At 34.9% G+C, this 25,104-nt stretch overlaps 1 protein-coding gene across 15 annotated transcripts in view; it reads left to right on the top strand.

Annotated features, from left to right (window-relative positions):
* The window catches only part of DMD (dystrophin), a 2,109,452-nt gene that overhangs the window by 1,494,600 nt on the left and 589,748 nt on the right, over nucleotides 1–25,104 (top strand). The gene's annotated exons all lie outside the window — the stretch shown is intronic.

Genomic DNA, 25,104 nt, shown 5'->3' with positions numbered 1-25,104 from the left:
ATCATAAAGTATATAATTATGAATATTTTAATTGAGACATTTCTTTCATCTTTATGTCCTAACTATATCATAAATTTAATTATCTGTAGTGGTTCAACAACAAAACAAAATATAAAACTCCCAAATCAAAAATTCTTTGCATATATTACAAAGAAGAAACCATTTGGTGTCAATTCAATCATAAATGAAACTCTATTATATGAGAAAATCTCCCTGGCTTGTATGGGGGTAATGGGGCATGGGATTTACAGATTCTGCAATAACTGAGAGGTTTAAAGGATATGTAGCTTTTCCCACAACTTTGCTTAATAAAACCCTCAGTTTGTGCTGTGAAACGAGCTTATTCTTTTCTTTTCATGCAAATCATCTTGGTTTTTATATATTTATTTAATAGTCTGTAATTTGGGAGCTAATACACTCTCTTTTTTTATTTTAGTACTGTTGTGAAGTGGCAAGAAGAAAACACTAGCAGGAATAGATAAACAAATATACTATAAATCAGACTCTCACTCTCTCTATTCCCACCCTGCCACCACTTGGTTGTCTATCTGTATTTTTCAGTTTTGCTTCGCCAAGAAGAGAATTATATATTATAAACAAACCAGATTATCATTCATTTTAAACTGTCAGAAGTATTTCTAATGACACTGCTCTTTGGAAAAATAAATATCTCTTCAGTGTAAAACTTTACTTAATTAAGTAAAGAATTAATTCAAGTGAATCAACAAAGTAACTTTTACACTGTTGGGTGAGTGTGTGTGGTTTGGTGCAGCCACTCTATAGACTTGAATTGTAATCTTTTATTCTCTATACCTTTCTGTATATCTGAAATGTTCATTGTGTTTTAGAAAATGATCTCATCATGGTTTTTAAAGCTAGAGTAAATAGGAAGAGGTGAAGAATCATAGGAAAAGTTGGTTAAAATGCTACTTTCACTGCAAACCTTTCCTCTTTTTTTTATTAATTTTTTTTTTATTTTGGCATATTATGGGGGTACAGATTTTAAGGTTTCAATAAATGCCCATTTTCCCCCCCTCCCCCCAAAAGTCTGAGTCTCCATCATGACCATCCCCCAGATGGTGCACATCTCACTCATTATGTATGTATATACCCGCCCCCCTCCCACCTCCCCAATACCCTATTACTGTAGCACCTATGTGTCCACTTAGGTGCTACTCAGTTAATACCAGTTTGCTGGAGAATATATCTGGTGCTTGTTTTTCCATTCTTGGGATACTTCACTTAGTAGTATGGGTTCCAGCTCTAACCAGGAAAATATAAGATGTGCTATATCACCATTGTTTCTTAGAGCTGAATAGTATTCCATGGTATACATATACCACATTTTATTAATCCATTCGTGGATTGATGGGCACTTGGGCTGTTAAACCTTTCCTCTTGATGTCATCACCACCATTTTAAATTTATGCTCTTACTATTTTGCAGTTCTCTTTTTATTATTATTATAATGCAAGCCTTTATGTACAAATATTTATGTACAGGATTTGTGTAGAATTTTTCTTAAGATATGATTTATCTAATATAATTTGAGAAATGTCATCATTTAGAATTTTAAGAATTTGATTTTTCTCAGAATGACCAGAAGGAATTAAACATGTATATGATTCATCTCATGAGAATTAGAATAGGAGAATTAATATAATTTTCAGGCCTTTCTTAATATTCCACATTTCTGAATCAGCAGTAGAATTTTCCTAGTTTGAGATTTAAAGTTCTAGACTTAATTAAAATCTCACTGATATATTCACCACCAGATGATTCTATATTTGAATTTTCTTCCACTTTGTTTTTAACTTGAATAGAGAAGAAGGGAAGAAAAAAAAGGGGAAAGATTGCTAATCTCTCTTTCTCAGCCCTTATAGAGCTTCATTTTTTTTAACTTATTGAGAAATATTTTATGGGTTCCTTCCCTCTACCTCTTTTGTTTTTCTACATGTTTTTATTTCATCATTTCAGAGAAAACCATCAACTGCCATTCTGAAGGTTATTTACCTGAAAATGATAGAGAGCAGCATCTATTCAAATAACTGCATAGTAATTATCTACCAATTATCATTGTTCATTAATTCCCTATTTCTGGATTGAGGGTCTCCCTTCCCTCCTCCCTCACACCCCCAGCACATTGTCACAGAGCCTACTGATTCATTCACATCCCTGGGCTAAATTCACCACCCACTGTGTTCCTGTTGCTTTGTGTATAGAAGTGAAAAGATTTAATTGGATATTGTTGAAAAGACACAGAGGCTAACTCTCAATTTTCATATGTTGTTCTTCCTTCTCCCTCTGAAGCACCTCCTTTTCTTGATGAGAAAATCGCCCTCTCCATGGTAACAATAAAAAGAAAAAAAAAAGCTTTCAGATTTTTGGTAGTAGTTGTTGCAGAGAAAAGAAGTCAAAAAGTATATGAGGTTTAAAAATGAAAAAGGGGGAGGAAGACAGCTGGGAAGAAGGCTTACTGTTTGTGAGTGGGTGTGAAGGGAAAAGAAAGAAATTGAATGAGCAAAACAGAGCTAAGAGGAAGACGGTTTTTCTGCATCTCAGAAGGCAGTGCTCCATCCTTTCCTGCAGGCTTCACTCCACACAAGATAAGGGCTTTATTTGAAATTCTTCTAGGATTCACTGTTGAAGAACTATTTGTCACAAAGATTTCCCTGGGGAGTCGCAGTTCATTATTATTATTTTTTTTTAATGTAACACTTTTGTGAGCTCCAGTTTCCACCGCAATTCAAATGAACTTTTGGTAACTGGGTGAAGAAGACACAACAGTACACCTCCTGTAGGCCTTTGATTAAAACAGGTCTGCCACAAAGAGCAGCGTCTCACAGCTTTTTGCCTCCTGTATTTTCTAGATTGTGGGATTTTGTAACCCTTGTGACTGACTCTCACATAGTACTGAACCCACCCAAAGCAGTATGTCACATTGTGATAAGCATTTTAATGCTAAATAACTGCAGTAACCATTGTGGTAGGTTTAATAATGCTCTCCTTGAAAATTCCCATATCTTACTCCCTGGGACCTGCAAATATATTATCTTACATAGTATGGAATCCCTTTATTAAAATAATTTGTTCTTCAAAATTTAGATTCAGTCAAAAGGCTATACTCAAGGATCCTGAAAGCCACATGTGGCCCCAAGGCCACAGGTTCCCCACCCCTTAGATGATACTACACTACTGGCTTTGAAGATGAAGGATGGGGCCAAGAGCCAAGATGTGCAGTCAGGCTCTATCTAAGTGCTGGAAAAGTCAAGGAAATGAATCCTCCCCTATAGCCTTCAGAGGGAACACAAGCTCTGCTAACACTTTGATTTTAGCCCATCAGACCCAATTTTTAGACTTCTGACAAACAGAATAATAAACTTGGATTGTTTTAAGCCAGTCAGTCTGTGATAATTTGTTACAACAGCCATAGGCAACTAATACAGCCATGGACACTTAATAATGACCAATTTTGCACAATTTTAACACAGACTATCTTATTAAGGTTTTTTTTTTCTTAATTATAAGGAGTAAACGTGGATTTAGAGAAAATACCATGATCCACTCCACTGTAACCATAGAAATATGTATTTCTTGTATTAAAAAGATGATAAAACATGAATGTATTTGTGTAGAATAAGAACAATAAAGCAGACCAAAAAGAGAAAGTGTCCACTTGGAAATTAAGTTGGAAAATGATGAGGAGAAGCAACCCAATTGTGTAGTTTTTCCTCCTACCTTTTTCCCTGGCTTTATTTAACACATTGAATTAATTATATTTTAGAAACAGAACTGCAGGGAAGGATTGATGGATTTTACAGCAGGAGAACGATGGTCACATAGGCAGGAAAGTAGAGAATAAGTTTGAGAATAGGAAATAGAGTAGTTCGTGGAGAGGCTTTGTGGGGCTAGGTTTAGGATTCAGAAAGAACTGAATTCAAATGCTATTCTACTCCTGACGGACTGGCTGGCTGTCTTCAGGGAAATTTTTAACCTTCTCTGAACCAATTTTCTCATGTGTGAAAATGTATATAATACCCAGGTAGGTAAAGTGGTTGTTAGGATTAAATGATGAATGTAAAGCATCTAGCCGAGGTTCTGCAACATTATAGCTGCTTAAGACATTGTAGCTATAACATAAGGGAAGAAAACACTGGAAAAGGAGGATCTGGGCCATTTAATTCCACCTTTACCACCTTTTAGCTTTGTGACCTTATGTAAGTCATGTAACCCCTCCATGCTTCATTTTCCCTGTCTATAAAAGTGCATAAGAGTACCTATCTCAAATGGTTGCTGTAAGTTAATATATGTAAAGTGCTCAAAACCATCTCTGGCTCATAGGGAAAACACAATAACTAGTTATTACTATTGTTGTAACTGTTACGCTGTAGAAGTTTGAATTGTAAAACAGTGGAGAGTGACTGAACTTTTTGAGCAAGTGGAGTGAAAAATTTTAGTAGATATTTCTGGTGATTATATAAGTGGATAGATATTAGAGGCATATATTACTATTAAAAGATTACAAGTTGAATATTCATTAAACCAAAGCTACTTAATCAGTTGCATCTCTCAGGTTCCCAATCTTTTCTTATTTTTTAACCTTCTATTTTGTGCTACCCCCTGTACAAATATTTAATCCTCCTGACCCCTCTTCAGTAGCACATGTACTCTGTTACTTTTGTTGTTATTTGCTTATAGTAGCATCCCTTTTGTGAACTAATAGCATGGAATTAGATTTTGCCTCTAGCCTACCTAGTCTTGTATTAATAGTTTGAATTGAAGCACTAACCTCATTAACACCTGCTCTGGCCACTATCTTAGAGAAAACCTCCTACAAGTAAGGCAGATCATTAATATAAGAGACAGACAAAGAGGGGATAATATTGAGGCACTGGAAATTGGAACCAATCCATAGTATGGATTGATTTATTATTATCAGTTTTTGTCTCTGCCTAGTCTCATGCCACAAAAGTATCTGAGGCAGCAAAGAGTAAGCAATTTTGCTCACCTCATACAAATAAAACAGAGAAAAGTGAATGATTAAAGAATTGTTACTGCAACCTTTCTACAAGGATTACTGCTTATTTTTAAGTTACTTAAAATTTATTGAAATTAGTGTTAATAGTGAGCAAACTTCCCAATAAAACAGAGAATTAAACTTAACACTTCCCTATAATGTAAACAGCTTGGTTAGGTATACACCATTACAAAAACCATTTAAGAATTGATTATGCTTGCTCTTGGAGCAGAACTAGAAGCTCACAGTTTAGAAGCTGTGCACATTTTCCTATCAAACAGTACATAAAGTTTCCATATTCCTGGGAATCAGCTTCATGTGAGCCATGTGTTTGATTGGAACTATGCCACATAAAGCAATTCTTCCCCCTGAGCTGGGCTCCTCTCATGCTCCTGTTCAAGTGTGTGATTTACTGACACTGTGTACTAATGTAGAATCATTTTTATAGGATAAGAACTAGTACGGTCTAGGGAATTGAAAAGTATATCTGAGATCCTCCCCATAGAATATGTCCCTTCCTTTAAAAGCTGTCACACTGCAAGCTCCAATTGAGTTAAAGGCTGCCATGCTCCTATAGGGATATATATTCTATTGTAATTCTTACATTGCCCAATAACAGTCTGTTCTTTGTTTATTGAAGAGAACTTTTATGTCATACAATTGTATTTCTTGACAGAGAAGCAGAATCGTTGTTTTATTATAGAAACTTTTCTCTTCTAACAGCAAAAATAAATAGCTCATCTCTTAAGCTCCTGATCAATGTCTAACACCTCCTACCCCCAGCAACACTTCACTGCAAATGTATTAACACTCCATAATAGCAACTCCACTCACCTACCAAGAAATGATCTTTGCAAATGATTTACAGCTAAACCAGGGCTTAAATACATAGCACCCAATCAAAGGCAGATTTTTGTCTTTTCCCTAGTTATATAATTTCTGAGAAGAAATAGATTAATGTCGATCTCTGAGACAATGCTGAGGAAATGTACAAAGTATGTTGTTTATTTTGAAGAGTGAGATCCAATAGTTAAGCATTTTTCTTTATAAGTATGTCTAAATGTAACCATTACATCATTTTGTGCAAATTTATGATATAGATCTATTTATAACTCTCTTCTCCATTTGGATATTGCCTCTTCTGTGTGAGTGCACACAGGCATGTGCATGTGCACACACACACACACACACACACACAAACAAACATATATGCATTCTTGTTTTATACTTTTTTGTAAAATTCAAAAAGGTTCCCAAACCATTAGGATTCCATTTTTTATCATGAGCATGTGATTGCTCATTACCCATGTGTTGTCTTTGCCTTGTGGCAGTCAAAACTTTGTGAAATCAGAAGATTGAGAACCCATGAATCAAATATACTCTATATAACATATACCTTGATTGCTGTTACTATAAATAATCCTGGGCTAGCCATACTTCACTAATTTCTACCTAAGGCATTTGAATTTTTATAGATAGATTTATTGCTTTAATCACCCCAAGGTTGGTTGATATATAAATGTAATGATCTTCACTTTACAGATGAATAAATTGACCCTGATTATATCCCTATATAGGCCACATGAATTGAGAAGTTGTGCCAATTGTTTTGATAATTCAAATCTTAACATCTACCATTTGAAGATACCAAAAAGGGGCTAGGGTATTTGAATTATTCTGATTGACTATGTACTTGAGTGTAATTACCTTTAGACAATCACTCATTTCTCCACTTCACTTGCCATCTACAGGAAGTATCACAGAACAGTAAAGTCTCTTGCTCTGTCTCACTTTATTTTTTTTTATTTTTCAAACTTTTTATTGAAATGTAATATATATCCAGAAGGTATACATGATAAGTGTACGGCACAGTGAATTTTCACAAGCTTAACATACCCCATAACTAACATCCACACTAAAAACCAGAACATGCCAGCACCACAGAAGCCCATCTGCAAACCGCATTCAGGTTTCACTAACAGTATTTGTCTCAACACTGACTCTTGTTCCTTTTCAGTCCAGGATCCTGCCCAGTGATATGTGATGCATTTAGTTGTCATCTCTCTTCAGGCTCATTCAATCTGAAAGTCCTTCCCTTAAGTCCCTTAAGTCTTTCCCTTAGTCTTTCCCTTGACAGTTGTAAAAATCACAGATCTTAAAAGCATTGTGTAGGATTTCCTTCAACCTTGATCCACCCCACCTGATGACTTAGGACCAGACTTAGGCACACATTCTTGGTAGCATCATCACTGAAATGACACTACATGAGATATCACTTAACTCCAGTGAGAATGGCCTTTTTCAAAAAGTCTCTAAACAATAAATGCTGGCGTGGATGCGGACAGAGACTGTCTCACTTTATTGATACTGCAATTAGCAATAAAAATCAAAGTTCTTGTTTCAGTACTTAAATAAGTATCATCTTCAAATGTTTTGCAAATATACAAAGGCTGAATGTGTCCTTAATTTTTTGTTTGCTTTCAGTTTCGATTTTTAATTTTTGAAGGGATTAGTACAATACTCCTGTACTCCTTTCCTAAAAATGGGAGTACTATCGAAAGACTCATTTCCCACAGAAAAATATTATAGGTGTAATGCAATAATAGATATAAAAGAACATTGAAAAGTTATATTCACAAAATGTGACATCATAATACTATAATAAAAATTCTTATCACCACTAGTAATAATCCTTGAACTTATATTTCTGGAGAGATCCTAATTCCCTCTGATTCTCTGAAAGTCTCTATCCTTTAGAGCAGGAATTTAAGAATTTAACAAAGCATTCTGAGTGTTTAATTTTTTCCTAAACTGAAACTACAATATCCCTCTCTAACCCTATCCAATTTAATATAATATTACAAACAGAATCAGCAAATTTATTTAATAAATCTTTGGGACGGTTTTCATAAGCAATGGGGCCGAATTTATTTTACTTGTGTGCAGTAGAGTTATTTTTTCCTTAAATAAAAAGATTCATGAAGTTAAATTAGAAATGTTTTCCATGTTTTCATGACAGGAAATTTCATCAAAGAGGGGATAGATAAGGCTTCTCTTGGGTTGCTGCAATTTAGTTTCTTAATTCTTTCTTGGAAAGAATGTAAAATACAGTGGTGTGAGATTCATATTTCTAAAATGCCACTTTTATTGTTTCACTCCTCTGCCCTGAAACCTCCAATGATTCCCCATTGTTTTCAACATAATGTCTTTATTTGATCATCTGGTGTTCAGAGCCCTCACATTCTGGCCCCAGCCTCCCTTTGCAACTTGATCACAGTCATTATAACTTGGCTAACTACAGAGATGCCCTTCCTACCATTTCCCAATCCTTCTGGTACATTCTGACCTCCACACTTTGGCTTAATACCACTCCTTGTCCTGGAATTCCTTCTCTCTCATCATTAGGTCATTATCAATCCTGTTCATCCTCCAAGTTACAGTTAAGCTTTTGCTCCTCTATAGCACTTTCCCTGAAAAATAGTTGCATTAAAATTCCATTCTTCAGAATCCTATTAGCATAGAGTCTGTGATCTATAGGCTATTATATTTGTCCTTTACATATTGTCTTATTTTATTGAGTAACTGCATGTGTGAGCATGCATGGATGGGCCTGAAGGTCATCTCTCCACCCGCATTGCAAGTTCATTACAAGTTCATTGACTTCACTAGAGATGCTCTTTTATGGCATCCACAAGGCACATTCCCTCCTATGGTGTATTGTGCATAGAATTCTGTCAATAAATATTTCCTGCCCATTTCATTGATCAATTCTTAATTACTTGTCAGCTCTAGACTCCTTTATCTGGAATTTCTAGAGGCTTTAAACAGTATCTTCAGGATGTAAAATTAGGAGGGTTATGTATCAGGCACAATATTATAATGTAAATAATGCCCTCATATAGTTACATTTCATTATTCATGTCTTATAATTCATTTCTATTTTATTAATATTGTTTACATATGATTTAATTTGCTATATTGGGTCCTCTGAATAGGTAAGAGAATTAATCTTGATCAGTTGAAGTTAGAAAGATTTCAAAATGGTGTTATTCAAGATAGAATAAGAATTGAGTACTGAAAAAATTGAGGAAGAATAATTCCAAAATATGTACAGGCATCATTTTATTGGGCTTCACATTATTGTACTTTGCAGATATTGCATTTTTATAAATTGAACATTTGTGGCAGCCCTACATTGAGCAAGTTTTCCAATAGCATGTGCTCAGTTCATGTCTCTGTGTCATATGTGATAATTCTCACAACATTTCAAACTTTTTCATTATGATTATATCTGTTATGGTGATCTGTGATCAGTGATCTTTGTTGTTACTATTGTAATTGTTTTAGGGTGCCATGAACCATGTCTATATAAGATGGTGAACTTAATTGACAAATGTTGTGTATGTTCCGAATGTTCTAGTGACTGGCTGTTTTCCCATCTCTCTCCTTTTCAGGCTTCCCTATTCCACGAGACACAACAGTATTTAAATTAGGCCAACTAATTACCCTACAATGGGCTTTAAGTGTTAAAATGAAAAGAAGAGCTGCACATTTCTCTCTCTTTTTAAATTTCAGGATATTATGAGGGTAGAAACATTCTGGTTACATGTTATGACTTTGCCACACCCAAACCATGATTTGAAGCGTGTCCTTTCCCCCCCTACAATGCTCACCATGTCCATTAGTTGTGAGTTTATCCACCCCCAACCTCCAAAGAGTATTACTACTATGTGAATACCTTAGTGTTGATTAGTTAGTACCAATTTGATGCCGAGTACATGTGGTGCTTATTCTTCCATTCTTGTGATAACTCACATTGATGTCTCTTACTTTAAATCAAAAGGTAGAATTGATTAAGCTTAGTGAGAAAGGCATGTTCAAAGCTGAGGTAGGCTGAAAGCGAGGCCTCTTGTGCCAAACAGCCACGCTGTGAATGCAAAGGAAAATTTCATGAAAAAAATTAAAAGTGGTACTCCAGTGAACACTCAAGTGACAAGAAAGCAAAACAACCTTATTGCTTATATGGATATAATTTTAGTGGTATAGATAGAAGATAAAAACAGCTACAACATTGCCTTAAACCAAAGCCTAGTCCAGAGTAAGGCCCTAGTTCTATTTAATTTTATGCATGTTGAGAGAGGTGAGGATGTTGCAGAAGAAAAGTTGGAAGATGTCAGGGGTTGGTTCATGAGGTTTAAAGGAAGACACAATCTCTAAAACATAAAAGTGCAAGGTACAGCAGCAAGTGATGATGGAGAAGCTTCAGCAAGCTATACAGAAAAGCTACCTAAGATCTAAGATGATGAAGGTGGCTACACTAAACTATAGATTTTTAATGTAGACAAAATAGCCCTCTATTGTTAGAAGATGCCATCCAGGACTTTTATAGGGAGAGAGGAGAAGTCAATGCCTGGCTTCAAAGCTTCAAAGAACAGGCTAACTCTCTTGTTAGGGGCTAATGCAGCTGGTGACTTTAAGTTGAAGCCAATGCTCATTTACAAATCCACAAATCTAGGGCCCCTATGAATTATGTTTAATCTATTCTGCCTGTGCTTTAGAAATGAAAAAACAAAGCATTAATGACAGCATATCTGTTTATAGTATGGTTTACTGAATATTTTAAACCCAGTGTTGAGGCCTACTGTTCAGAAAAAAGATTGTTTTCAAAATATTAACAATGCACACAGCCACCCAATAGCTCTGATGGAGATTGCTCTGGGACTTTTCCTTTTTTTTGGTAGTTTGTATTTTTATTATGATTGCTGCTTCAATCTCACTGTTCATTATTGGTCTAAGATTTCTTTCTTCCTGATTCAAGCTAGGGAGGTTGTGTGTTTCCAGGAATTTATCCATCTTCTCTAAAATTTTTAGTTTTTTGTACAGATTTTTATATTATTCATTGATGATCTTTTGTATACCTGTGGTATCAGTGGTAATGTCTCCTTTTTTATTTCTTATTGAGCTTTTTTGAGTCATTTCTATTCTATTTCTAGTTAATCTAGCTAGTGGTCTATCAGTTTTATTTATCTTTTCAAAAAACCAACTTTTTGTTTCATTGACCCTTTGTATTGCTTTTTTTTTTTCTTTTTTTGTTTCCATTTCATTTATTTCTGCTCTGGGTTTTTTTTTATTTCTATTCTTCTTCTGGCTTTGTGTTTGGTTTGCTCTTGTTTTTCTAATTCCTTGAGATGTGACCTTAGGCTGTTAATTCATGATCTTTCTGTCTTATTGATACAGGAATTTGACACTATGAACTTTCCCTTAGAACTGCCTTTACTGTATTCCGTAGATTTTTTATGCCTTGCATCCCCTTTGTCATTCAGTTTGAGGAATCTTTTGATTTCCACCTTAATTTTGTCATTGACCCAAGGATCATCCAGCAGCAGGTTGTTTAATTTCCATGAGTTCCTATAGATTGGAGTGTTTCTCTTGGAATTGATTTCTAGTTTTATTCCACTGTGGTCTGAGAGGATACATGATATGATTTCAGTGTTTTTGAATTTACTGTAACCTGTTTTGTGGCCTAAAATATGATCAATCTTGGAAAATGTCTCATGTGCTAATGAGAAGAATGTATATTCAGTTGTTTTGGGGTAGAATATTTTGTAAATGTCTGTCAGGTTTGTTTGTTCTAGAGTCTTGTTTAAATTCAGTTTTTCTTTATTGATTTTCTGCTTCAATGATCTGTTGCACTTCTCTTAGTAGGATGTTAAAGTCCCTGGAATGCTACCATTTATTAGTAGGATGTTAAAGTCCCTTATGATGCTACCATTTATTTCTTTGCTTATATCTAGTAGATTTGCTTTATGAAGCAAATAGGATCTCCTGTGTTAGGTGCATATATATTAAGGATTGTTATGCCATCTTGTTGAATTTCTCCCTTCACCATTATATAATGACCATCCTTGCCTTTTTTTACTATTGTTGTTTTAAAGTTTATTTTATCTGATATGAAAATGGCTATACCTACTCACTTTTGGTTTCCATTTGTGTGGAATATTTTTTTACATCCCCTTACTGTGGGTCTGTGTGAGTCATTGTGAGTTAGGTGAGTTTCTTGGAGACAGGATATATTAGCTTATGTTTTTTCATCCATTCAGCCAGCCTGTTTCTTTTAAGTGGGGCATTAAGACTGTTCACATTCAGTGTTAGTTTTATTATGTGGAATATGGTTCTTTTCATCATGTTGGATGACACCTTGTTGTATTCTTTTCCCTCTTGTGCTATTGTTTTATTAGAGCTGTGAGCTTTAACTTTCATGTGTTTTTATACTGGTGGGTATCCATTGTGCTGTTCGATGTATAATGCAGTTCTGAGTATTTCCTGTAGTTAAGTCTAGCAGTGGCAAATTCCCTTAGTATTTGCTTGTCTTGAAAAGTCTTATTTCTCCATCATTTATGAAATTTAGTTTTGCAGGATACAAAAATCTTGGCTGTCAATTTTTCTGTCTAAGAAGACTAAAAATGGGGCCCTAGTACTTTCTGGCTTGTAAGGTCTCTGCTGAGAAGTCTCCTGTTAGCCTAATGGGTTTTCTTTCATAGGTTAGTCATTGCTTTCATCTTGCAGCTTGTAGAAATTTCCAAGTGAGGAGTTACTTCTTAGGGATGAGCAAAGTGTTTTCTTAATATGGAATCTACTTTTGGTGAAGATGCTGTGAACATTGTTGAAATGACAACAAAGGATTTGGAATATTCCATAAACATATTTCATAATGTGATAGCAGGTTTTGAGAAGATTGACTCTAATTTTGAAGAAAGTTCTACTCTGGGTAAAATGCTATCAAACAGCATCACAAGCTATAGAGAAATCTTTTTGTGAAATAAATAATCAATGCCACAGACATCATTGTCTTATTTTAAGAAATTGCCATAGCCACTCCAACCTTCTGCCATCACCACCCTGTACCCTGATCAATCAGCAACCATTAAGATCAAGGCAAGACCCTTCACCAGCAAAAAGATGGCAACTCATGGAAGGCTCAGATGATCGTTAGTACTTTTTAGCCATAAAGTACTTTTTAGTTAACACATGTATATTTTTTTAGAGATATGCTATTACACATTTAATAGACTACAGCATAGGGTAAACATAACTATTATATGCATGGGGAAAATGAATTCGTGAGAATCACTTTATTGCGATACTACATTTCAGTGGTTTGGAAGAGAATCTGAAATATCTCTGATGTAGGCCTGTAGTTGCTTCATTTTTCCTTTTTTTCTAAAATGTATATATAGAGAAAATTATATCACTTATGTGATTAGGTCATAATATCAAAAGCTTGCAAATGTGATGCACATGAGAAAAACTGGTCTTTAAACTGTCCCAGTTATTCTTTGTTAATATGCTAAATTTACAGAACAATAAGGTTTCAAGAAATGTGAACAATGTAGACTCTAATAGATCTAATGTTGAACAGCTAAAAATATCAGCGCCCTTTGTATCAGTTTAGAAATATATTTATTTACAAATCATTATCGATAAATTGTAGTCTAAAATTCTTCTTTCTTCTTGACTTTGAAATTGTATTTCAAGATCCCCAATTTAGTCCTCATTATTTACTTACTGGCTTGTGTAACTGAAAGGAGTTTTCATTTTTGCATGTTAAGGGTTTTGTGAAATGACAAGTAAATAAATCCCTTAACTTTCCTGTGATAGAATAGCTTGGAAAGGACAATCTTAATCTCTTTTTCAACAAAGGGAAATCATTTATTCAAAAATAACACATCCAATAAAGGGCTGATAACTAGAATCTATAGAGAACTCAGGAAAATCAGCAAGAAAAAATCAAACAACCCCATTAAAAAGTGGGCAAAGTACGTGAACAGAAACTTGTCAAAAACAGATAGATTAATGGCCAAAAAAATATGAAAAAATTCTCAACATCTCTAATGATCAGGAAAATGCAAATCAAAACCATAATGAGATATCAGTTATCTTCAGTGAGAATGGCCTTTTATCAAAAAGTCCCAAAACAATAAATGTTGGTATGGATGCAGAGAGATGGGAACGCTCAAACACTGCTGGTGGGATTGCAAACTAGTACAACCTTTATGCAAAATAGTATGGAGATACCTCAAAGAACTAAAAGTAGAACTATCATTTGATGCAGTAATCCCACTCCTGGGTATCAACCCAAAGTAATAAAAGACATTCTATAAAAAAAGACACCTGTACTCAAATGTTTATAGCAGCACAATTGACAATTGCAAAGATGTGGAAACAACCCAAGTGCCCATCAATACATGAGGGGATTAATAAAATTTGGTATTATGTATACCATGGAGTACTATTCAGCCATAAAAGAATTGGTGAACTACTTATTGTTTTATCCTGGATGGAGCTGGAGCCCATTCTCTTAAGTGAAGTATCAAAGAATGGAAAAACAAACACAACATGTACTCAACATTAAATTGGTACAAATCAATCAACACTTATGTGCACATATGGAAAGTAACATTCATAGCGTATTGGGCAGGTAGAATGGTGGAGGAGAGAATGGGTAAATTTACACCTAACGGATGTGGTGTGCACTATCTGGGGGATGGGCGCATTTGTAGCACTGACTCAGGTGGTGCAAAGGCAATTCATGTAACCAAAGCATTTGTACCCCTATAATACTCTGAAATAAAAATAAGTAAATATATAAAAATAATACACTATAGTAGATTAGTTTCATGTAATAGTATTTCAAGGAAGACATCAAATTTGGTAGGCTTAAGATATATATTTAAGCCCCTCAATATATCAATAAACAAAAATATAATTACACAGAAACAGAGAAATAACTGTCATGGACTGACTCATTGTTTTTGTGAGTTTGAATAGCTAATAACAATTTCTTAAATATCTATTTTATTTTTCATTTTAAAGTTAGCCAAATGATTAGTGACTTTTTTATAATAATGATAAACACTGCTTGAAACAGAGAATGTGGATCTATTTCCTTTATTGTATCCAGTCTTTTGGTCAATTAACACTTTCATGAATGGGTATCCCTTTATTATATTTCTAGGAGTGTACCAACAAGTGAGGAAGGTATCTCAGCCAGAAAAAACAAGGTGTACAAAGGCACAGGATTACTAAAAGCTTTCCTCTTATAGCTTCAGTTTTTCCAGAGTTTACTGTTTCCCAGTTCTGGTAATAAAATCCCAACACCTCAAATTGATTTTTAAAAAGCTGATTATATACTGGTTCCACTATGCCTATCCAAGCTTATTTCCCATTATATTCAAAGAATCCTAGACTCCATTTGAGACATTTCATTTCCATGCATTTGTTTATGCCTTTCTGTCCTTTATAATGCCCTCTTCAAACTGCCTAGTCAAATCAAATCTTCCAAGGTTCAGCTACAGTGCCATCCCTTATACAAAGTCTTTCCTGAGAATTTCAATATGTGGGCACTCCCTTCACTGATTCCTTTTAGTACTTGTTACCATCATTGCCATTCACTTTGATACTTTTGCAGATCCACTCTCTAACTTCCTCTTCTACCCTGGGAGACTGACCCATATGAGTAGCAACAATGGATTTGCTTGTCCATTGGCTGGGTCTTTCTATTGGGAAGCACCAGCAGATGGTGGTGAGGAGGAGAGAGTCAAGGGATGCCTAGCCGGTTTTACTGGCAGCCCAAGTTCCTGCCTACAAGTCGTCTCCTGGAAGCTACTTCTCAGGTTCTACTAACTTCACCCTCCCCTCAGGCTTTGGGGAGAAAAGTCTTTCCATCCCAGTTTGAATGAACCATTTGTATGTTGCAAGAACCCTGCCTACTTCAGTGTATAATCAGTTATTGAATAAAATAATTGTTTTCCCCTTTATTATTCCCATTTCATGTTACTGTCCCGTTTAATCACTCCTGTATTATAATTATTTCATATTAATACTATACTATAGCTATACTATATTATGCTATACCGTAAGTATGTTGTGATTAAATCATACTATACAATAACTCTTAAGTGTGGGCCAAATTGCCTGTGTTGGAAGTTCCGCCGTGTATTAACATGTGATCCTAGACAAATTGCTTAACTTCTTCTTCTTTCATTTTCTGCATGTGTAAAATGGGGATGATAATAGTACCTACCTCAGAGTATTATGAGAATTAAATTGATTAATAGTTTTTATTTAAAACTTTTAGAGTTCTTACTATGAAATAGAAAATGTTCCAAGCAGCTTACCCTAATTATTAATCCTATTAATTCTCATAACAAACGTAAGAGGTAGATACTCTCATTATCACATTTTACAGTGCTGAAAATAAACGAGGCAGAAAGCAGTTAGGGAAGTTGCCGAAAATGATAAACCTAATCAGTGGCAGACAAGATTTAAACCCAGGCAGCCTAGATCTAGAATCCATTCTTTTAACCACTATGCTATGATAGACTGTTGGTACATTATATTTGCACAAGAAACAACTATTATTGGTAGTAGTTAGTAGTAGTATTGTTGGTAGTAGTATTTTCCATTGTATTAGTTGTTTATGAGTCTTTATTTTTGCTAGGTTATGAGTTCTTTGAGGAAAGAAAATAAATTTTATTTCTCTTCATGTATAAGACAAGTTCTTGGCAAATAGTTGCAGTTTTGTAAATGTGTGTGGAGCAAATTATCAGTTATTTCTCATCCTAGCCTTGGAAACACCTAATACTCAGCTAAACCTGGAAATTGTATTTGAGATTTCAGCAGCTATGATTGTTGTGAGAACCACAGGTTCCCCCTTTCACCCCCAATTCTTTCCTCAGATGATTCACCACTTTCTTTATAATTTTCCCACTTAATTTCTCCTACAATCACAGTGACTTTGGTTTTCCAATAACCATTGGTACTGAGAGGGGTCCCACCTCGGAAGCACTGGCAACAGTCCTGTTCTTTTTTTACCTAAAGCCAGAAAAGACATTTCCCCTCAAATATATTTCTTTATTTTCATGATTGCTCCTTCCAGAAATTTGGAATACATTACCAGGAACAAAGCAAGAGGTATTTGATTGATATCATAATTTATGTTCATATATATTCTTCTCCATCAACAATTAATCAGTGTTTCGGCCAAGATATACAACTTTTATTCTCTGCTAACCTCAAGGTTAAGGTCAAGATTGGGTAAATAATTTGTCAGGCCCATTGATAAATGAAAATGCAGAGCCATTCTGTTAAGAAAATTAAGAATTTCACAATGGCAAGAGCAAAGCATTAAACCAAGCATGAGGCTTTTCTAATGCAGAGCCTTGTGCAACTAACTGCACAAGTTGCACATTTATGAAGTTGGCCCTGACTGAGGTCTCTGCCTACCCAGGGCACTTCTCACTCAGAGATATTAGAATAGTTTGTGTCTTAACTTTGCTATATTCCATAGACTGAAAACTTGCCTAAAAGATCCTTTTGACATGTCTTCCAGCAATACTAGTAGTTGTTATTATATTAATGTAAAAGATTCCTGGTGGCTTGCTTTGATATACTAAAATTTTTGAGCTACATGTGGTTCAATGGAACCCACTATTACCATGTAATATATCTAAATATTCTTCTTTTCCTAAAATTAAATTCTGGGCTCATTGAAAATAGCAGTCATGCCTGCCCCCCATCCCCTTTTTAAAGAGCAGTGGTTTCTAAATAGAGGTAATTAAAAAATGCATATTTGTTTGAATTGAATCTTAAGAGGTCAACCCCTGGGCAGCATAAGGAGACCTGTGTGACCAATGTCCAATAATTGAGAGTTATATATCCAGGTGGTAATGTCATGGAATCGCTATGTGGACCTGAGAAGTTGATGAGAGGTTTAGGGTCTAGAAGGGCAAAAGTGGATATATTATTTAGGGCCTGAGATTAAATGTACCAAGACAAGATAAAATTGGAAAATATTTTATTAGAGGAAATATCTATAAATATATGAAAGAAACCAGAGAGGAAGCCAGGGAAGATGGAGAACCATTAGGCACAGATGCAAATCTGACTCCAAACCAAGGAAAGAGGAATAAAAGGTTGGGTATAAGCATCCTAGTGTGCTGTCCAGTCTAAAAACAGCAAAGTTACTGGGGAGTCATTGAGCCAGAGTCAGCTGAAGGAGTCCTGTGTCTTCCAAGAAAGATTCTTCCTTATTATCCCTACCACATTCTGTCATTGGTGAGGAGCAATCCATGGGAAGCTTGACTTCAGTGCAATGCAATGATGGATTTCAAAATGCTGCAACTGCCGGGCGCGGTGGCTCACGCCTGTAATCCTAGCACTCTGGGAGGCTGAGGCGGGCGGATTGCTCAAGGTCAGGAGTTCAAAACCAGCCTGAGGGAGACCCCGTCTCTACCATAATAATAGAAAGAAATTAAATGGCCAACTAATATATATAATATAAAAATCAGCCGGGCATGGTGGCGCATGCCTGTAGTCCCAGCTACTCGGGAGGCTGAGGCAGGAGGATCGCTTGAGCCCAGGAGTTTGAGGTTGCTGTGAGCTAGGCTGACACCACGGCACTCACTCTAGCCTAGGCAAGAACGAAAAAAAAAAACAAAAAAAAAAACAAAATGCTGCAACTGAGATCCTCAGTCAATTAGGTCCCAGTAGTTAAAGGCTAGCATGTTCTCTTGGTCACCACAGTGGGTGTTAGCAGCAGTGATATTTAGAACAGTTTTATATAATTTAGACAGAGAAAAGCTGAAGAATACTTAAGCTGAATTCCTCCAAAGACCCTCTTTGATACCTAAATTTGATTCAATATCTCTTCCATATGCTTTGATAACTTCCCATGCTTCCTCTACCGTAATACGTACCTCAGGTTATTATAATTCTTTATTTACTGCCTGTCCTCACTACTAGTTGGTTTTCTCTTTGAGAATAGGAATTTTTTCTCCTTCACTGCCACATTCCCTGTTCCTAGCTCACTGTCTGGCATAACAGAAGTACTATAGATTATTTGCTGAAATTCAACTTGGGGGACATTCTATAAAATACCTAGCTTCTATTCTTCAAAACTATCAATGTTATAAAGTTCAAAGAAAGTCAAACGACTATTTCAGGTTAAAAGAGACTAAAGAGATATGACAACTAAATGCAATGCATCAGTCTGGACCAGGAAATGAAAATGGAGCTATAAAGGTCATTAATGGGGTAATTGTCATACTGTGAATAAAGAGTGTGGATACAATTATACTACTAAAACCATGTTAAATTTCCTAACTTTGATATTGAACTGAGGTTATTGAAGAGAATATCTTTCCTCTTAAGAAATAAATACTAAAGTACTTAAGGGTAAAGGTGCATGATATCTACAAATTATTTTCAACTTGTTCAGAAAAATAATGTATATAACATTACATACACACACACACACACACACACACGCAGACACACACAAATACTCAGGGAAAAATAAAATGAAAAGGATCAATAAAAAGTGGCAAAATGTTAACAATTGGTGAATGTGGGTGAAAGGTACATGGAAGTTCCTTGACCATTTTGCAAATCTGCAAGTCTGAAATTATATTAAAAAATGCATTTAAAAGAATATTTCTTCAGTGAATAAAGAAAAAAAGAATAACCACAGTTAGCAGGTGTTTATGAAGTTACCAATGGAGGTACTGGTAGAACATTCAGAGAAAAAGTAGGGAAGGTATACCAAGTAGAAAACTATCCAAGACAGTTTAAAATGTAAATAAGAAGTGAGGAAATGGAAGGCAATAAGGGTGACTTTGGATTTAGCCAATCTATTTGGAGAAGTGAGGAAATGGAAGGCAATAAGGGTGACTTTGGATTTAGCCAATCTATTTGGAGAGGCCGCCAAATGCAAGAAGGTGGCAGAATGAAGGTGAATGAGGCAGTAAGGTAGTTGAAAGCTAGATAAATGATTAACATCCTCACAGATAAAATCCATTAAGTTACTAGAAAGGGTACAGTTTAGTACCTATCTAACTTAAATGCTTATTTTTCCATACAAGAAATGATGCTATGAACTATTTTGTCTTGTCAATTTTTAATGTTAACTTTTTCAAGGTTGTAAATAAAATAGCTTTTGGTTCTGTATCATTACATTTAAGCTTAATTCATGTTTATTTCCTGAAAATGACAACAATTGAAAACCATTATGGGTTTTTGTTCTAATTGTGACTCTATAAATATTGTTGTTTTTTATAGAAAAATATAGAAAATATAACACATTTAGTTGTCAAGTTTTTTCTTAGACATATAAATACTAAATATTCAACATACTGAGATTTCTATTTGATTATTATTTAGGTAGAATTCCTTTTTAACAAATACAATAACAAATTGTATTTTTTTTCTAAAAGCCTAAAATGTCCTACTTATAGTATATATAGTTTCACTGTTTAACTTCTTTTTTCATAAGATTGCTATTTATAACAACTTCTCTCAACTCTGGGGGGACTTAGTAAGATTAAAGACTTCTGATTCACTTTGTATTTGAAGACTTTTTTTCCTCCATTTTTGCTCAGCTAGTGGAATCCATGATGAATTCTCATCTCCAAGGGGTAAGCTGTTTTTTGTAAAGCCCAGTAGCTGGCTTATGACTCCTTAGAAGTAGCATTGATTCCTTCCTTCTCCTGTGCTTTGTTTCTTCCAGAATAATAGAATCCATGTAGACAAAATTAATTATCATGCTTAGATACAGTTAAGCATGTAACAGTTTTAGTTTTGTTCACTTATTTATGTATTAAATTTCTGAGTCCATAGCAAATAAATAAGCACAATTAGCATTCTTCTTCTTTAGTATGACCAAAGCTAAACTGAGGACATTAAATGAGAGAAGATGACCAGTGGTCATACGAAGGTGAAGATAAGAGTAGGAACAGCATGTTTGAGAGAGTAGCGTCTGGTAAGGGCCGCAGATTGGGGGCAAAAAACTGAATTTCATAGATGGATATTTTGGAGGTGAGTAGTTTGAGTAATTATTAGATCTAAGGTGTTCTCTTATCTGTGGGTGGCTTGATGGAATAGAGATAAGGTCAATATATTTGAGAAGTTCTGGAATTATAAAACTTTGATTTATCAAGTCAAAGAAATTATAAATGAAAAGAAAAATAATCTTTGCTCTCACTGTATGCTCCTGTTCATTAACAAGAAGGTTTTTCAGTCATTGTTTTTATAACTTTTTAAAAATAACATCTTAATGAAAAAATACAGAAGTGTATGCCATATTTAAATGCTTTCCTTTATTTCTGGAAAGAAAGTCAAAGGATAACATTCCCATTCTGCCTTACTGAGAAACTATTAATACTAAGAAAAAAGCATATTAGTGTCTGACAAGTTCCATAGCAATATACATTATTATTTTAGTTTCTTTTTTTAAATGAACTTTTGAATGTGTTGGTGAAAGCATGGGATAAAGAGTTGCAATTTTGTTTTGAAATACTTTGGAAATGCATAGCTGTATTGCAGTTGTGGATCTCCTTAGATTTTTAAGGAGGCTGCTTCAAAGGATGTCATTAATAATCTCCTCAGGTGCTTACAAAGCATGTGTCTGTCAGCAGAATTAGAGAATCACCCAACTAGAGAACAGGTTTCACAATACCCTGAGACCTATTTTGTTCATTAGAGAGGAAAATGGCTTGTTTTGAGTCTAAATTGACATGCTTGCTAATTTCAGCAGTAAAAGCTGTTCATTGTGGTCATGTTTAATTTAGAGCCTGGTAAGGTTCAGATTAAAGTTGATCAAGTTACTTTTACAAAATACTTCTTAAATGAGCTTTGAAATCCTAAAAAAGGGGAAAAGTATAAAAAACATTGAATAATGTATCTAAAAGTGAGAAGCAAAGAATAATATGATTGTTTGAGGGTGAATTAATATTAAAATGAAGAAAAATAACCTAATAAAGGTGATCTTTGTTATATACAAATTTCCAAGTATTAAAAAATAGTTTTTGGCCAGGCACGGTGGCTCACTCTTGTAATCCTAGCACTCTGGGAGGCCGAGGCAGGAGGATTGCTGAAGTTCAGGAATTTGAACTCCTGACCTCGAGCAATCCGCCCGACTGAAGTTCAGGAATTTGAAACCAGCCTGAGCAAGAGCGAGATCCTGTCTCTACTATAAATAGAAAGAAATTAATTGGCCAACTAAAAATATATAGAAAAAATTAGCCAGGCATGGTGGCACATGCCTGTAGTCCCAGCTACTCTGGAGGCTGAGGCAGAAGGATTGCTTGAGCCCAGGAGTCTGAGGTTGCTGTGAGCTAGGCTGACGTCACAGCACTCTACCCTGGGCAACAGAGTGAAACTCTGTCAAAAAAAAAAAAGCACAGTTTTTCATTTCAGTTACACATCATTCCTAATACTTTTGTTCACTGCTACATACATAGCACTTGGAATGGCACATAGCACTTGAAAAGTATGTATTAAAATGAATTAGTAAATGAATGAAAATATTGTGTATTTTGTTAGCTATGTGTATTTAAAGTTCTTTATTAAATTTGAGGTGGAAAAATGACTTTATCTGAAGTTTCCGGATAAGTTTATTTTTAAAAATCTATTGAATATATTTAGACATTTTAGAGTAGGCAATTCCAAAGCAACCTTTCAGCTTGCTATGCCACAGATGACCAGAGTTTAACATTCTAACCCTAGAAAACATATTATTTCATAAAATCTGTCACTATATATGGTTCCTACTTAAAATTTATTCAGTACTCTCCAACTGACTTATGCCACTTACTTCAATAGCTGTCTTCGGCAATTTGTTCCATCTTTCAAACACCCTTTTGTGTAAAGAAACCATAAAAGTTAGAAACCTGAAAATTGGATTTTTCTTCTGAGCAATCACAGCTTACAAATGTGGAAAATTCGTTAAAAGTTAGCCCCTCCAATTTTTCAATACAGAGAGGGGAAAGTGCTCAAAATAGATGTACAATGTTTGGATAAGTTTTTTCCATTATTTTAATATTACCAAATGGATTGAGTTTAAATTACAAAGTCTATCTCACTACCTCTTCACAAAAGAAACACTATAGAATGATCAAAATTTGTCCTTTCCCAAAACAAAAACCCTATAAAGATGAATAGGAATCCAAGGGCATAGTAGATAACTAAATTTCATAAACATTATTATCTACCACATTTCATCTCTCCACTTTTCTTGGCCTCATGTGATAGTAGAAAGATCGTCATATTTCACATATCTAGAAAAAATAATTCTACACTTCTTATGGAACCAGAGAAGACACCATATAGCAAAAGTAATCTTAAGCAAAAAGGACAAATTGGGAGGCATCAATTTACCAGACTTAAAGTTATACTATAAGGCTATAATAACTAAAAGACCATGGTACTTGTATAAGAACAGAGACATAGACCAATGGATAAGAACTGAGAACCTACATATAAAATCATCTTCATATAGCCATCTAATCTTTGACAAAGCAGACAGAAACATACACTGGGGAAAAGAATCCTTATTCAATAAATGGTGCTGGGAAAATTGGATAGCCACATGTAGAAGACTGAAAAGGGATCCTCACCTTTTACTTCTCAAAAAATCAACCCATGGTGGATAACAGAGTTAAACCTAAGGCATGAAATTATAAGAAATGTAGAAGAAAATGTGGAAAAAACTCTTACAGAGATTGGCCTAGGCAAACAATGTATAAAGAAAACCCCAAAGGCAATCATAGCAACAACAAAAATAAATAAATGAGGCCTGATCAAATTAAAAAGCTTCCGCACAGCCAAGGAAACTGTCACAAGAGCAAACAGACAACCTACAGAATGGGAGAAAATATTTGCACGCTACATATCCAAAAATGAGCTGATAACTAGAATCAATTTAGAACTCAGTAAAATCAGCAAGAAAAAATCAAACAACCCTATCAAAAAGTGGGCAAAGGATATGAACAGAAATTTTTCTAATGAATACAGACTAATGATCAACAAACATGAAAAACTGCTCAACATCTCTAATCATTAGGGAAATGAAAATCAAAACAATGAGATATCACTTAACTCCAGTGAGAATGGCCTTTATCAAAAATCCCAAAACAATAAATGTTGGTGTGGATGCGGAGAGATAGGAATACTCATACTCTACTGGTGGGACTGCAAACCAGTACAACCTCTGTGGAAAGCAAAATGGAGATACATCAAAGAACTACAAGTAGAACTACCATTTGATCCAGCAATCCCATTATTGGGCATCTACCCAAAAGAACAAATGCATTTTATAAAAAAGACATCTGCACCCAAATGTTTATGCAGCACAATTAACAATTGGAAAGTTGTAGAAACAACCCAAGTGTCCTTCAATACATGAATGGATTAATAAAATGTGGTATGTGTATACCATGGAGTTCTACTCAGCCACAAAAGACAATGGTGATCTATCACCTCTTGTATTATCCTGGATAGAGCTGGAGCCCCTCTACTCAGTGAAGTATCATAAGAATGGAAAAACAAGCACCGCATGTACTCACCATCAAATTGGCATTAACTCATCAACACTTATGTGCACATATAGTAAGTAACATTCATCAGGTGTCAGGCAGATGGGAGGGGGAGGAGGGAATGCGTATATTCACACCTAATGGGTGCAGTGTGGATCATCTGGGGGATGGACACACTTGAAGCTCTGACTCGGGTGGGGCAAGGGCAATCTATATAACCTAAATATTTGTACCCCCATAATATGGCAAAATAAAAATAAAAATAAGACAGACTTCTGACTTGGTTATTAGTGTGGTTATTATGGGAATAAAAATGAGAAAGCATAAGTAAAACATCTATCACATAGCAGTTATAAACTAGTAGTAAATGTTATGTTTACTTTTCCCAATTAAAAAAAAATTACTCAGTTTTAGAACAGGAACAGGCAGATATGCCTGATTTTTCACTAATTTCTTTGTAAATATCTCTGAGATTTTGGCTCTTAGGTATAGAGACTAAGAGGAAAGAAATAATAGATAGACACTAAGAAAGGGAGGAATTTCCTGTTTCTCAATGATTTACATTGCTACCTATAAATAAAAAAAAATTTGATGGCTTTATTCTGCTTGGTATTTATATTTAAAGTGGTACAAAAATCAAAGCTATTTATAATACAGAGGAGTATAAATACTAACATCTGGTCTGATGCTTTCCAGACTTGCCTAATTATAAAAGTC

The sequence above is a fragment of the Microcebus murinus genome, chromosome X, assembly GCF_040939455.1.
Source record: "Microcebus murinus isolate Inina chromosome X, M.murinus_Inina_mat1.0, whole genome shotgun sequence".
Taxonomy (NCBI): Eukaryota; Metazoa; Chordata; class Mammalia; order Primates; family Cheirogaleidae; genus Microcebus; species Microcebus murinus.
This window is presented reverse-complemented; position numbering and strand designations above follow the sequence as displayed.